Source organism: Diceros bicornis, chromosome 34, assembly GCF_020826845.1.
Source record: "Diceros bicornis minor isolate mBicDic1 chromosome 34, mDicBic1.mat.cur, whole genome shotgun sequence".
Lineage (NCBI taxonomy): Eukaryota > Metazoa > Chordata > Mammalia > Perissodactyla > Rhinocerotidae > Diceros > Diceros bicornis.
The window spans coordinates 32,617,581-32,633,913 of NC_080773.1; the positions used below are offsets into that span (position 1 = coordinate 32,617,581).

At 41.5% G+C, this 16,333-nt stretch overlaps 1 protein-coding gene across 1 annotated transcript in view; it reads left to right on the forward strand.

Annotated features, from left to right (window-relative positions):
• LOC131397709 (leukocyte immunoglobulin-like receptor subfamily A member 6) overlaps positions 1–16,333 on the forward strand; it is a 120,263-nt gene that overhangs the window by 7,885 nt on the left and 96,045 nt on the right. The gene's annotated exons all lie outside the window — the stretch shown is intronic.

Consider the following 16,333-nt stretch of genomic DNA (forward strand, 5'->3'; position numbering starts at 1 on the left):
ATGTTTTCTTAGATATAACATTTAAGAACAAGAGGCAAATAAAAAAATAGATTAACTGAACATCATCAAATTTTAAAATATTTATTAAGTGTAAAACTGAACCTACAAAATTGGAAAAGATATTTATAAATCATACATTTAATAAGGTTCTAGAATCCACAATATATAAAGAATACCTTTAACATAACAAACAAAAAAATGACTCAATTAAAAAACAGTCCCAAGGCTTGAATAGACATTTCTACAAAGATGTACCAAAAAAGTATAAGAAACAAGCATATGTTTGTCACAACAAGCACATGAAAGATGGTCAACTCATTAGCAATTAGAGAAATGCAAATAAAACCACTGAGTTGTCACTTCACAGCCACTAGATAGAGCATAATTTGAAAAAAATAACAAGTGTAGATCAGGATGTGGGGAAATCTGAATCCATATACATTGTTGGTGGGATTGTGAAATGGTTTGGCCATTGTGGAAAACAGTTTGGCAGTTCCTTAAAAAGTTAAACCCAGAATTACCATATGACCTATAAATTCCCTTTCTAGGTCTAAGTTTTGGTTAGTCAAGATTAATAAATACTAGAGATCTGCCATACAACTGTGTGCCTATAATTAACAATACCACACTGTGTACGAAAATTTGTAAAGAGGGTAGATATTATGTTAAGTGCTCTTAACACAATAAAGAAAAGAAAAAAGAATTGCCAACATGTATTTGAACAAACACTTATGCAAGTGTGTTCATAGAATAACTATTCACAATAGACAAAAAGTGACGAAAGCCCAAATGTCCACCAACTGATGATTGGAAAAACAACAAAAACATACCTGTGAATTCTCTCCAACTAGTGCTTTTGCTCAAAGAATGGAGACAGAATTCTCAGTATCAGGTGAAGAGTTATTGTCCTGGGGACAAGAGGTGGTGAGGGGGCAGAAATGACTAAGGAGTTTTGGTGGAGAATGATGAAGAGAAGGTGCTGTTGCCTATAGAACCAAGGAAGTTAGAGAAAGGAAGTGTTTGTGAGACAAACCACAGACCCAGGCCAGGAGGGAGGTGTGTTTCCCTCTGCGAGTCAGTTGACAGCATTATAAACATCTCCTTAGGCCTCCTTCTCCTCTTGGGGTCATCCACCCTGTGATGGCCCCATTGGCTCCTCCAGTCAAGCAAGACAGAGTGTGGAAGAGCCCTCCATTCTTCGCTCTCTTCCACCTCACATACAATGAACAAATCCACAGTTCTGCCCCTAAGCCCTTCTTTCCTTGACCCTGGACCATCATCACAGTCAAGTTCAGTTGAAGCCTCAAAACATCTCATTGTTGCCACCCCATCAGCCTCCTCCCTGCCTCCTACCAGGCCCTCACTCCCTGATAAAGTGTTTTATTCTCAAGTCCCCAAACTTGTCTTTCACTGACCCTACCCTACACAAATAACCTCCACAGGTTTCCTCCTTCCTTCTAGTAAGGTCCAACTATCTCCACCTGGCACTTAATGAAGTTGATGATCAGGCTGAGGTAAACTCCCCAGCACCAGCGAAATTGGTTCCTTCCTACAAAACAAACTCATTCTGGTTGACCAGCACTCCTCCCCAGACACACATACAACCTGAGAAATTGCTATGTGCCCCTTCTCATGGGCAGCTCCTCGAGTCAATTTCAATATAGCAAACTACTCTCCAATCCTCTTAGACTGGGGTAATGACAGAGAACTCCTCCTGCCGCATCCCACTCAACTGTGAATGTATTTTTGTTGTAGGATTTCTGTCAGGGTTATATGAGAAATGTTCATAAACCACTTAGATTACTGACTGACTCATCATCTAAGGGTTGGATTAATGATGGAGTTGTATCATTGTGTATATCAATACAGTCTTCCTATAGAACAGTCCCTGCAGAGTGTTGCTCTTCTCAAAATAGCAATCTGTTCACACGTTCCATTACTGAAAATTTTCCTGTTGCTGAAATATAAAATTCAGAAATACCTCAGGGTGCTCAAGACTCTGTGGCCAGAGTCCAGCATTACCAGATGATTCACAGTTCTTGGACTGGTTCACCCTCTTCTTGGTCAAGGATGCCAGCCCCTTGCCACACTTGTGAAAACCTTACCTCGTCTTGGTTTTTCCTTCTCCAGAAGGTCTCCACACTCCCAAGTCAATGAAATTGTGATGTCGAAATCCTGGTATATCAATATTAGAAACCAAAGAAAGGGCAAAATCAACTGGAGGAGTAAAATATTGAGTGTTTAGAATCTCAACACTTTTCTGTGAGGAACACAAATTGCTTTAATCAATTTGGGGAGTAGATAACAATTATCTTCAGCCAATTTCGGGAGTAGAATATTAGTTAAAAGAAAGAGACACAAAACCGTGTGTCTCTTTCTTTTATCTAATAAATGTATATAACATATTTACACACCCAGGATTAAAATATGCACGTGTAAACAATAATATATTTATATACACATTGATATTGACAGGGGTATTGTTCATTTTAGACACAAACCATAGAAATATATCTCATAAGTAATGAACATTTTGTTATGCATATGCAATGGAATATTTCTGGTAGTAAAACGCACAAAGTAAAACTACAAATAGTTAACATAACGTTATATGTCAATTATGCCTTTAAAAAATAGTAAAATGTCTGAATGCAGAAAACAACAACAAACAGTAATACAGATCAATTTTCAAACATGATGGTGAGCGAATGAAGGGAATTTTTAAGACACATGAGTGTAGGATTATTCATTTCCACAATACAGTTCCAAAGGACACAGCATTTATTATTTAGAGAACCAAGACTAAGTTTAACTTTATAAATAAAGGAAGAAAAAGAATCCTATGGGACCCATAATGGTGGTAAACTATAATGTAATTTGGAGAGTTTTGTTCAAGATGGAAACCACCATCTGGAATAATGACAGTGTTCTTCTTGACTTTTGTTTGTTGACTCATAAGTCCACTTGTTATTACTGGTACATAACACATTTCTGTTCAAAACTTTTGTTTCACTTCTATACAATTTAGCAAGATGGGATTTCATCAGGATGGAGAAAGCCATAGCCTTCACTTGACACTAATATCAATCAAAGTTGCTCTTGATTTCTTACAGCAAATACTTCAAATGTTAGCATTGATGTTCCCTCAAAATATAATCACTATCTGCTTGTTCATCCTCACTTGAGCCCAGTCAGACAATGAGCTGCTTGCCAGAGGAGATACTGGGTCTCTGAAGAAACAGTTTGCCCAATAACAGAGGATATGGAATTAATGCTTTAAAATAAGTCATATGAGTTGTAGAAGCCATCATGACCCTTGAATCTGAATTGGGATAGAGGCCAACAGTACAGATGCAGGGGTTATTTCAGAGATGGGGGTCAACCCCATTAGGCACTAGTGTGGAGATCACACAAGGTCTTGGTTCCAGACTGAACCATAATTAGGAGGCCTGGTCCCATCTTGGTCCCCAATGAGGGGGAATTGGAGAAAGTGTACAGGGGAAAAGTGGCTCATTTTTTCCTGTGGAATTTCTACGTCAGAAGTTCTCATAGATGACATTCTGTGAATCTGCTATTTCTGACCCTGTAATCCCCTCATCTGAGTAAGAAAGGAACAAAGAAACTACAGAAGAGTCAGGACACAGCTAATAAAATGGCAAAAGTAAGTCCTTACATATCTATAATCACTATCAATATAATTAGATTATCAAAAGACATAGAGTGGTTGAATGGCTTCTTCTACAGCATAACCCACCTTCTTGCCTCAAAAATTCAATTTCCTCCTTTAATTTTCAGATATGTAAACACACGCTTAATTTAAAATAAGTCTCATATATGCCGATCATTCTGTTTCCCTGGATATGATAATCCACATTAATGAGTCGGTAGATTGTCTTTGTAGCACTGCCCATCATTATCAGGACTCCTCTTTGCTGCTCACACTTATTGGAAGACTTTCCAAGCACCTGATTTTCAGTAGACGTTTTCTCCCAGGGCTGTGCTGGGAGTCAGGCATGTTGAGGGGGATTTTTGCAGCTGCTTCTGCCTTGTGGTACCCACTCTCCAAATCTCAGGGTTGTATCTGGTAAGGATGATTCCAATGGAAGCCTCACACTCACAGGTGGGGCAGACATCCATGTCTGCCTACACTGCTGTGAATCTGTTCCATGCACACACACGGGAGCTGGCTCAGCACAGACCATGGGCTGAGGTCAGTGGGCAGAGATATCCCAGTGTCCATCCAAAAAAAACCAGGAAAGGAGCAACACATCCTCCAAATTCACTACAGAGCCCTGATCCCTTCCCTGCTTGTGAGGATCCTGGGCTTCCTGTCGTGTGTCCACACAGAGGTGGAAACCCCCTCTATAATGACCCCTTGCTAGTCCTAGGCACCAATGGCCACTCAGCTTTGGCATCATTTATCTGTTGTGCTTCCCTCTCAATGTTGGGAACTCTCATCTCTCATTCTCTGCATTTGGCTGTGACTATATATTTCAGAAATATTATAAATAGCATTTCTCAGTGTTTAGGAGCTGACTAGGGCTCTTGAGTTGGCATATCAATCATCCACCTTGACTGTGGAGTCTTGCATCGTGAACCTGTCACACACCAACTCCCACAGATCTTATTCCAGTCTGGAAATTAATGCAGATTGAGCTCCATCCGTGAGCCAGGCAACACTGACCCCCACGCCCACTCTGACTAGTTGGGTTCGTGATAAATTGTTCCAAATGAGGAAACTGAGGCTCAGAGATTGGACTTTACTACCCAAAGTCACACAGGCAGTGGATGATGGGTGAATATTTAAATAAAAGTCTCAGCTTTCCCTTCATATTCAGAGTCCTAACCCAATGCAATGACCCATAACATTGGAAAACAGGACCACAGGATCAGGAGGAGATATCTGAGAAAGGACACAAGAGGCACTGAGGAGACAGAAGTGACTCAGAGTTTTGTTTCCAGGAAGACGGGGTGATGGTGTTGCAAGATTCGAAGAGAAGGCCATGAGAGAGAATGCTTGGTAGAAAGAAAACCCACCACCCAAGATCAAGAGAAGAGTCATGGTTTCCCCCATATTTCTCAGTTTTTCTCCTTGGTGCTCATTGTCATAAAGAAGTAGAACTTGACCTGTACAGTTAGATGTTAAAAGTGTGTCTCCTGGTCTGAGTTCTGCAGGGTATGCAACACAGCACATGTGTTACTGCATTTTTCTGCTGGTGGGAGGAGCGGGTTAAGACACAGACGTGTGCAACTTACAGCCAACATTCCTTTTCTTACATATACTTTAGTAAGTGATATTTTTTTTCAGATAAAATCATTACCATTTTAACACAAGTTAACATTTTTATTTAGCTCATTATTAATGAAGGAATTATAATGATGCTACAACCAATTTGCAGAAGAATGCAAAGAGTAGACACATGTAGAGATAAGGACAGTTGAATGGAATTCCCAAATTCAGAGCAAAGGCTCCTTCCACGTGCTGTTGCCTCCTCCTGGAATTCTCTATTTCTCTCCCATTCACCTGAGGTGGGAAGTCCCTCTCAACCTTCAGCTCTGTCCTCAAATGTCACCTCATCAAACCAAGGTCTTCCATCTTGTCCCAGATGAGTTTTCATCTCCTGTCATCTCTTATCCTAGCTCCGTGGGATGTAGATTTAACACATAACTTAATATGTGATTTTACACTTGTTAATTAGTAGGTTACTATATGGATAATCCCCAATACTCATCATTTCTAGAGGGAAAGATATGTACCATTTTATCACATATTTCTGATTTTTTTAAATTACTTTATTGTGTTAAGGACACAGCATGAAATCTAACCTCTTAACAAAATGTTAAGTGTACAATATAGTGTGGGTAACTGTACACACGATGTTGCACTGCAGAACCAGATCTACAAAAATAACACGGAAGAGGTGAACAGAAGATCCAGAATGGTGGTTATTTCATGTCATGGGAAGTGCGGGGATGGATAGGAGACCACAGAAGTGATGGCATTATTATTGTGAATATCCTTTTTTCAGGTTCAGTGTTAATTTTCTGCTTTTTTCCTTGAAATAATTTATTTTTTCAGAGAATTTTATGGGGTTTTCTGAAAGTACTTTCAGTATTATATTTACATATATCTATGTATGTATTCATGTTTCACATACGAATGTGTGTATACAGTCGTGCACTGCATAATGACGTTTGAGTCAATGAAGGACCACATACACATTGGTGGTCCCATAAGATTAGTACCATAGACCCTAGGTGTGTGGTAGGCTGTACCATCTAGGTTTGAGTAAGTACATTCTATGATGCTCACACAAGAATGAAATCACCTAAGGACACATTTCTCAGAACATATCCCCATCAAAAAGTGACACATGGCTGTACATATATTATTTGCGTTGTGTGGAAGTGAGAGAGGGATTTCTGAGTTTGACTCATGAGTCAAGAGAAATTTTACATAGAACTTCAACAGCCAGAGTTTGCATGTTCTGTTCTGTGCTAGTAGCACAGAATCAAGCTTGCTTGATGCTTGGTGGGAAAATTTTAAAATTTGCAAGCATTTCTTAATTTGCAATTAACATAGTTTTGAAAATAATAGAATAAGTACTTTATTTTTATCTAAAAATATTTTACAACGTTAACAATAAATATGTGTTAATTTAGCAGAAGAATGTGGCATATTATAAATCGAATCATGCATATATCTCAAAAAAGGCAGTAAGTTGCTTTATATGATTTTGGAGGTAGAAAAATTAAATTTGAAACTTGGATATGAGAGGTTGTTCAGTGATGTGGTTTATGTCAGTCCTTCATTAGGGGCTGTGCTGAACCATGAACGTTGTCTGTATTCATCCACAACACCTCCCATATTTAGCGTGGGAAGAAGTTTGTCATCTTCCCGTGTGGTGGAGCACCTTTAAACTCTGAAAACTGAATTTGGGCCATGGAAATCACATGTTGTTCATTTTCCAATTTTGCTCAGTTCCTGCTCCCGGCCCAACAGAAGTAGTGCCATGTGCCCCGAAATCTCCAACCTCCTGTGTTTTCGTAAGGCCTGAAGGGAAGGGAGGTGATGCTGATTGTGTAAAACCCTGTCCTGAAGATGTGAGCTCTTTATAGCCCAGGGCTGGAGGCTTGTGGGAAGCTGAGTTCCTCTGCTGTCTGAGCCCAGGCTGACCTGCCAAGGCTAATATCCAAGACAAGGTACCGTTCCTAGGAGGGTGGGACGCATATGGGACAAATCATCTCTGATGTGATTTTCCTTTTGAGATCCTGTCTGGTACAGAAGATCTGGGCACTTCTAGGTGAGTCCTTCCCCAGTCCCAGGTGGCTGAGTTGGCCAGACACAAATGGTTGTCCCAGGTGGGATGGGTGGAACACAGGAGTGGGTGATGCAAATGACTTGGGAGAGCTGGACAGGAATCACTTGAGAGCACAAGAAGTGGGGCTATACCTAGGCTCTAATTTTGTCCTAGAAAGCCTCCCTGGACATCTTCTGTGGCCTGAGCCAATCTCCTGAGGGATCCTATGATGTACAGAATCTGGAGTCTCTGGGGATGGATTACAATAATCTCCGTGAGGAGGAAAGAAGCCCATGCTGGGCTACATGGAACCCTTTGAGGACTAAGAACATCTCAGATTCTCCAGCCCATTCCTGATGCTGAGATAAAGGGTGTTCCTGCTGTCAGAGTCTGAGAAGGGATGTTCAGAGGGCAGTGTCTTCATAGACTATGTAACACATCCTGGTGAAGGAACACGTTTCTCAATGAGTTTCCTAGTTTTTTCTTATGTTGCTTAAATCCTTTAGATTTCACCCATCTCTGGCATGCATATTTTTTATTATTGAGAAATTTCAAGAGAACTTTTCTTCAACATTTTATCAACAGTCTAAGCAAAATTCTTGATCTGGGAAGACTTATCATGCCCATGCAGGGGTGGGCTGTGGGCTTGCCTGCCATCAGTTCTCTCTGGGCATGGACTCTGGTTTGGACGAGAAGCCCTGAAAGAGTGTAAAGGAGGAAAAGCCCCCTACTGGCAGTGGGGGGAGGGGATGCTCCCCATTTTCCTCTCTAAGTCTGTGCCTCCTTCTCTCCCAGGTGGACACGATCAGCCCTCCCTGTCAACCTGGTAGAGCACTGTGGTTCCCCTAGGAGGGAATGTGAGTCTTCAGTCAATTCCCCCTTCAATTTGTCATATTCAAAATATTCAACTAGATGTGACCCATGTCACTGAGCTCCAGAAAGCTCTTTTCAACCCCTTCACCATGAGCCCTGTGACCACAGCACATGCAGGGATCTATGGATGTTCCAGAACTTACAACCACATCCCCTCTGTATGGCCAGGACACAGTAACACCCTAGACATCATGGTCACAGATAAGAGAAGTCCACCCCACCCAATGACCCTGCTGTGTCAAGATGGCCCTCCCAAGAGTCCAGATCCCATTGGAGACCAGAAAGTGGAAAGTGGATCTAAAGGTCACAGAGCTTAGAACCAACACTGAGGAGGTTAAGAGCATTTAGCCAAGAGAGACAGAAAAGCAGACGGAGATGAGGCGGTGAAATCCAGGCTATAAAAGTCATGAGGGAGATGATGGAGAATGAGGCTCAGAGAAAATGAAGTAACAAAGGCATGGGAAGGCATTGAGACAGCTTTGGGCTTGAGGGAGGTGGAAATCACTCTGACAATATCAGGAGAAGGGTGAGGAGGGTGCACGTGGAATCTCACTCTCTCTCCCCAGGTGTGTTCACAAAGCCCATCATCTCGGCCCACCCAGGCTCCCTTGTGCCTGCAGGAGGGACTGTGGCCCTGTGCTGTCACTCAGAACTGGTGTTGGACACATGTATCCTTCTCAAGGAGGGGGACACACGGAATTCTCAGCAATTAGTAGAGGAGCTTCCCGCCAGTCACACCCGAGCTCATTTCTCCGTGGTCCCAATGATGACTGCACATGTGGGAACCTACAGATGCTACAGCTTTCTCAGTCACTCCCCCGTGTGTGGTTGGCCCCCAGTGATCCTCTGGACATCGTGATAACAGGAGAGTGCAGCCAGCACAGCCTCTGTTCTCTTTGTGCCCTGGAGCATCAGGGTGTGATGTGGTGTTGAGTACAATGTTAGTACAGGGAGAGAAAGACAGACATAAATAGTCACAGACAAAGTCAGGAGAGAGAGTGGGTGGGAGGGAGGCAAAGGAGAAGAAACAGAGACCTTGTTATAATCCAGAGAGAAAACCGATATGACAGAGTCAGAGCATGAGACAGAGGATGAGAAAGAGGGACTGAGAAAGACTCCTGAGCACAGGGATGAGGGGTGTCCCAGCTCATGCACTGAGTGACACTGAGAGTCAGTTTCCCCTTTAACTCCACAGCCCCTTCCTCTGTGGTGAGGACACAGGGACTCAGCAGACAGACCTGCAGCCAGGCGCTGAGTGATCTGAACAGAGACTGGGACCACGTAATGATCATGACGTGGTTTAACGTGTCCTCCAGAACAAGAGGGAGGAGTGGTCACCACCACCATGTGGTCACTCCCTGCATAATGAGGTTCTCACAGATCCTACGGAGATTTTGGCACTTTTTACTCCAGAATCTCCTTGTTCTCTGTCATGGGGCCTAAGGCCAACAACATGTTTTCTGAGGGTCCCCAAAAAGGCTAGTTGGTTGCATTTTTCGAGAGAACCCATGTCTCTTATGGCTTCTAGGAACAGTGAGACGTGGAGACAGAGTCAGAAAGCTATAGAGAATCAGGGAGAAGCAGAGTCCTGAGAAGACACGCACGTGGACACACACACACAACGAGTCAGCACTGCAGAGATAAAGCTGAGACCTAGAGGCACTAGAAGACACACAGAGTGGGCACCCCAGAACGGGAACAGAGAACAATCTGTCATGACCAAGGACAGTGGGATAAGACTTGAGCTCGCAGATTAACGACTCTTTTCTCCTATGAATATGCGAGAAAACTCTCTCAGCCCAGGAGGGCCCCGTGATGATGTCAGGACAGAATCTGACCTTGTTCTGTGAGTCTGTGTCCTATTTGAACTGGACCGTCTACCCAGAGAGAGAGAGCCAGTGCGTGAACACCGGCTCCCTGGAGGGGAGTATTCTAGGCCATCTTCCCTCTGCACCCTACAACCCCAGCCCACAGCAGGACCTATAGGTTCTATGGCTCTTTCAATCATTCTCCCTGTGAGTGCTCAGACCTGAGTGACCCACTGAACCTTTCTGTCACAGGTGAGGAACATCATCCTGTCCCATGTCTCACAATACACTAAATCAGGGAGCTACAGCAAAAGGGCAAATATTGGCAATAGGGGAATCTTAGGGATTCTGAAGAAAAGGAAGCAGAGGAGAAAGGAATACAGAGAGGAAAAGAGAAGATGGTAGTTAAGGCACCTCCAAACCCTACTCCACCTCCTGTGTGGATGCCCACATTGGGATCCTATGTATGCAGGTGAATGAAGAAATGGGTCAGGGCAGACCCAGGTGGAGGAGAGGCTGGAGAGAATTTGGGGAGATCAGAGGTTACATCAGGCCCTCACCCTTACTTGTTTCCCAGAAGCCCCTCTGACACACATATGATTTCTCAGTTGAGGATCATCGGTGTTTATCACCCGAGGGGACATAATGTCTCATGCTCATAGCTGTCTTTCATCACCAGGCATATTCTAGTGCCTCTTTACACCATCATGTCTCAAAAAGGAAGTATCTTCTCAAGGCATTCAGGTAGAAGGACCAGAAGGCCCCATCAGTTCTTGGGGGGATGACAGAGTGAGGGGTGGGCAGAGAACAAACCTTCCAGAGGAATGGTCCTACCTCAGTGGGCGAGGAAGGACACTGGCTCACCTTTCTCTGTCATTTTTCCCAGGAATTCCTACAAGTACTTGTCCATCATGCATAGAAAGAAGCACCACAAAAGGTGAACAAGGAGATCTCTTAATTCAATCTATGAATCCTGGGGAGGCAGAAGGTTCCTGTGTAAATGTTAGCTCTGCCATCTCCCAGCTCTGTGACCTTGGGCTAGTCAACTTCCCCCTCTGATTCCCAAAGTCTCCATCAGCATTTGAGACTGTGGTTAGTATAGGAATCAGGGGGGACACATATCCTTTCATGCTCTGGGACTGAGGCCTCTTCTAATAGGAATGAAGGGGTCTAGTGACCCTGACCACATGCCCAAGAGAGAGGTTTATCCTCCTTCCATCAGGGTTGTGAGGATGGGGATGATGGGAGGTGGGAAGGATTTAAAGGAGCACTTTAAATATGTATTGTCCATCTGTTAATATTCTATAGACTTAATATCCAATACTCAGGCGTGGACCTACACCACTCATCAGCAGTCATGCTGTGGCGGATACCCACATTCAAAATAGATGAAGATTGGCAGCATGTTTTCCCAGGGCTAGTGTTTCTCAAGTAAAAAGAGAAAGAAGATTGGTGACAGATGTTAGCTTAGGGAGAATATTCCTCAGAAAAAAAAATCTTCAATAAATAATTTTTATATGTAAAAACCTGAAATCTTTCTGCCTCTGATCGAGAATGAGACGGGAATGCTCACTATGACATCTACTATTCCAGCAAAAGCACTGGAATAATGAACAAAATAAATAAATCAAAAAGCTGTGATAAGACCACAATGGTATGAAACAAGAAAGGAACTACAAGAAGAAAGCTAGAGAAGTCACAAAAATGTGGAGACTGAACAACATGCTACTGAAAAACTGTTATATCAGTGAAGAAATCAAAGGAGATGTCAAAAAATACCTGGAGAGAAATGAAAATGAAAACACTACATACCAAAACATAGGGGATGCAAAAAAAGCAGTATAATGAGAGACATGGATAGCAATACAGGCCTACCCATAGAAACAAGAAAAACGGCAAATAAACAATCTAACACTACATCTGAGAAAACTAGAAACAGAAGAACAGATGAAACCCAAAGTCAGTAGAAGGAAAGAAACAATAAAAATCAGAGTGGAACGAAATGCAATAGAGACTAAAAAGAAAATAGAAAGGGTCAAGGGAACTAAGAACTGGTTCTTTGAAAAGATAAACAAAATTAACAAAATCTTAGCTAGACTCACTAAAAAAAATAGAGAGAAGGCTCAAATAAATAAAATCAGAAATGAAACAGGAGAAATTACAATGGATACCACAAATATACTAAGGATTACAAGAGAATAATATGAAAAGCTATATGCCAAAAAATTGGTTAACCTACAAGAAATGAATAAATTCTTAGTATCATACAACTTTCCAAAAATGAATTAGGAAGAAATAGAGAAGCTGAATGCACCAATCACAGTAAAAGAGATTGAAACAGTAATCAAACATGATGTAATCTATGCAGAAATAGAAGTACAATGATGTACACCTGAAATTTTTACAATGTTATAAACCAATGTTACTGCAATAAACAAAAAATTAAAAAAAAAAAAAAACCTCCCAAAAAACAAAAGCCCAGAGCCAGACAGCTTCTCTGGTGAGTTCTACCAAACATTCAAAGAAGATGTAATACCTACCTTTTTCAAATTCTTCCAAAAGGTTGAAGATGATGGGTTGCTTCCTAACTTATTGTATGAGGCCAACATTACCCTGATACCAAAACCAGAGAAGGACAAATCAATAAAGGAAACTTACGGGTCAACAATGCTGCTAAACATTAATGCAAATATCCTTAACACAATGCTAGCAAATCAGATATAACAATACCTTAAAAAGATCAAACATCATGATCAAGAGGGTTTTGTTCCAGGGACACAAGGATGATTCAACGTTTGTAAATCAATCAATGTGATACACCACATTAACAAAATGAAGAATAAAAAGAACATTATCATCTCAATAAATGCAGAGGAACCATTTGACAAGATTCATCATCATTTTATGATAAAAACTCTCAATAAAATAGGTATAGAAGGAACATATCTCAGCATAATAAAGGCCGTATAGGACAAACCCACAGCCAACATCATGCTTAATGGTGAAAAACTAAAAGCCATCCCTCTGAGAACAGGAACAAGACAACACTCTTGCCACTCCTATTCAAAATAGTACTGGAGGTTTTGGCTGCAGCAATCAGGCAAGAAAAAGAAATAAAAGGTATTCAAACTGGAAACAAAGAAGTGAAACTCTCACTGTTTGCGAATGACAAGATCGCATATATAGAGAAACCTAAAGAATCCATCAGAAAACTACTAGAAATAATCAACAACTACAGCCAAGTTGCAGGGTACAAATCAACTTACAAATGTCATTTGCATTTCTATACTCTAATAACAAACTAACAGCAAGAGAACTCAAGAATACAGCCCCATTTTGAATCACAACAAAAAGAACAAAAAGTCTAGGAAAAAATTTAACCAAGAAGGTGAAAGACCTATACGTTGAAAACTATAAGATATTATTGAAATAAATTGAAGAAGATATAAAGAAATAGAAAGATATTCCGTATTCATGGATTGGAAGAACATAGTTAAAATGTCTATATTACCTAAAGCAATCTACAGATTCAATGCAATTCCAATCAGAATCCCAATGATCTTCTTCACAGAAATAGAACAAAAAATCCTAAAATATATATGGAACAACAAAAGACCCGAAATAGCCAAAGAAATACTGAGAACAAAGCCGGAGGCATCACAATCCCTGACTTCAAAATATACTACAAAGTTATAGTAATCAAAATGGTATGGTACCTGCACAAAAACAGACACACAGATCAATGGAACAGAAATGAAAGCCTGGAAGTAAAACCACACAACTATGGACAGTTAATCATTGACAAAGGAGCCAAGAACACACAGTGGAGAAAGGAAAGTCTCTTCAATAAATGGTGTTGGGAAACTGGACAACCACATGCAAAAGAATGAAAGTAGACCATTGTCTTACACCAGGCACAAAAATGAACACAAACTGGAATAAAGACTTGCATGTAAGACCTGAAACCATAAAACTCCTAGAAGAAAATATGGCAGTACACTCTTTGACATCAGTCTTAGTAGCCTCTTTTCGAATACCATGTCTACTTGGGCCAGGGAAACAAAAGAAAAGTAAACAAATGGGACTACATCGGACTAAAAAGCTTCTGCAAGGCAAAGGAAACCATGAATAAAATGTAAAGATAAACCACCAACTGGGGGAAAATATTTGTAAATCATAGCCCACAAGGGGTTAATTTCCGAAATATATAAAGACCTCATACAACTCAACAACAACAAAAAAACAACCAACCCCATCAAAAAATGGGGAGAGGATATGAACAGACATTTTTCCTAAAAAGATATACAGATGGCCAATAGGCATACGAAAAGAGTTCAACATCACTAATTATTAGGGCTAGCATATGAAATGATGTAAACATTACTAATTTTTAGGGAAAAGCAAATCAAAACTACAATAGATTTCACCTTATACTCGTCAGAATGGCAATAGTTAACAAGACAAATAACGAATGTTGGAGAGGATGTAGAGAAAAGGGAACCCTCATACACTGCTGGTGGGAAGGCAAACTGGTGCAGCCACTATGGAAAACAGTATGGAGATTTCTCAAAAAATTAAAAATAGAAATACCATATGATCCAGCTATCCCACTACTGCATGTTTATACAAAGAACATGAAATCAACAATGCAAAGAGATTTATGCATCCCTACGTTCACTGCAGCATTACTCACAATAGCCAAGATGTGTAAGCAAACCAAGTGCCCTTCAATGGATGAATGGATAAGGAAGATGTGGTGTATGTGTATATACACAGTAGAATACTACTCAGATAAAAAAAAAGACAAAATTGTGCTACTTGCAACAACATGGATGGACCTTGAGGGCATTATGCTAAGTAAAGTAAGCCAGGCAGGGAAAGGCAAACACCTTAGGATTTCACTCACATGCAGAAGATAAACAAACACATGGCTAAGGAGAACAGGTTAGCTGTTACCAGAGGGGGAGCGGGGGGATGTGGTAAAGGGGCACATATGCATGGTGATGGATAAAAATATGACTGTTGGTGGTGAACACGATGCAGTCTATACAGAAATTGAAACATAATAATGTATACCTGAAATTACACAATATTATAAATGGATATGACCACAGTAATTATTTTTTAAGTTTTCTGCCTGGGGAAGGAAGGGGCACTGAAGAGGTGGAAATGACTCAGAGGTTTTGAAGGAGGGTGATGAAGAAAAAGATAGTGCTGACTTATAGACACAAGGAAGTCAGTGAAGGGAAGTGTTTATGGGGAAGAAAATCCACAATCCCAGATCAGGAGTGAGGGCCGTGCTTTCTTCTGAGAAATGGTGATCAGTCTCCTCAGCATCTCCCCAGCCTCCTTCTCCCCAAGGTCCTCCTCCCTGTGATGGCCCCACTGGGTCCTCCAGGCACCAAGGCAGAGAGTGGAACAGGCTTGAGTTCTTCACTCTTGCACTTCACATCCGATCATCAAATCCAGACAACCACGCCACCTGAGCCCTTCTTAACAATATCCCTGACCCATTGCAAGACTCAGGGCATCTCATCTGTGTCACCACATCAGCCTCCTTCCTGGTCCTCCAATCCAGGACCCTCTCGTTCTTCCAGTTCATGCCTCTCACCATCTCCAAAGGACTCTTCTAATAACCCTATCTGGTCTGATGCTGTCCTGCTCAGAACACTTCAAAAAGTTTCCATCTTCCAAACACATCCAAGGTGCACTATCTGATGTTCAGGGCTGTGAATGATCAGGCCTGAGCTAAACTCACAGCCACAGCAAACACAACTCTCCTCCTCCACCAAACTCATCACAGTTAAGGACACACACCCCAAACACACCCAGAAACTGAGCTACTTAACAATTCTGTGCCTTCCTCGGGCTTCTCCCTCAGCCAGTCTGAACCTAGCCAACTCCTTTCCAACCTGAGGGACCAAAAAGCCATCCTGTCTCATTCCACTCAACTGTAAATGTATTTTGTCTTATAGGTTTGCGCAAGGGTTATTCAAGAAAACCACAGAAAAGACTTAAAATACTGATCAACACACCACCCCAGGGCCAGATTAATGTTGGAGTTTTATTATTAATAGAGTTAATGATCAATATAGCCTTCCTGCATTACATTCTCTACATGGTGGCAGTCTTTTTAAAACAGAAATCTGTTTGTACTCTCTGTTGTTTAACATCTTCCCATTGTCTTAAAGATAAAATCCAAAATACCTGCATGGTGCTCAGGATCCTGTGTGACAAGGCCCAGCCTTCTCCTGATTGCTCTCAATTCTGAGAAGAGCTCAGATCTTTCTGGGCAAGGATGCCTCCTTGCCACCGCCTCTGGGCTGACCCCTGTTCATGTCTTAGGTCACT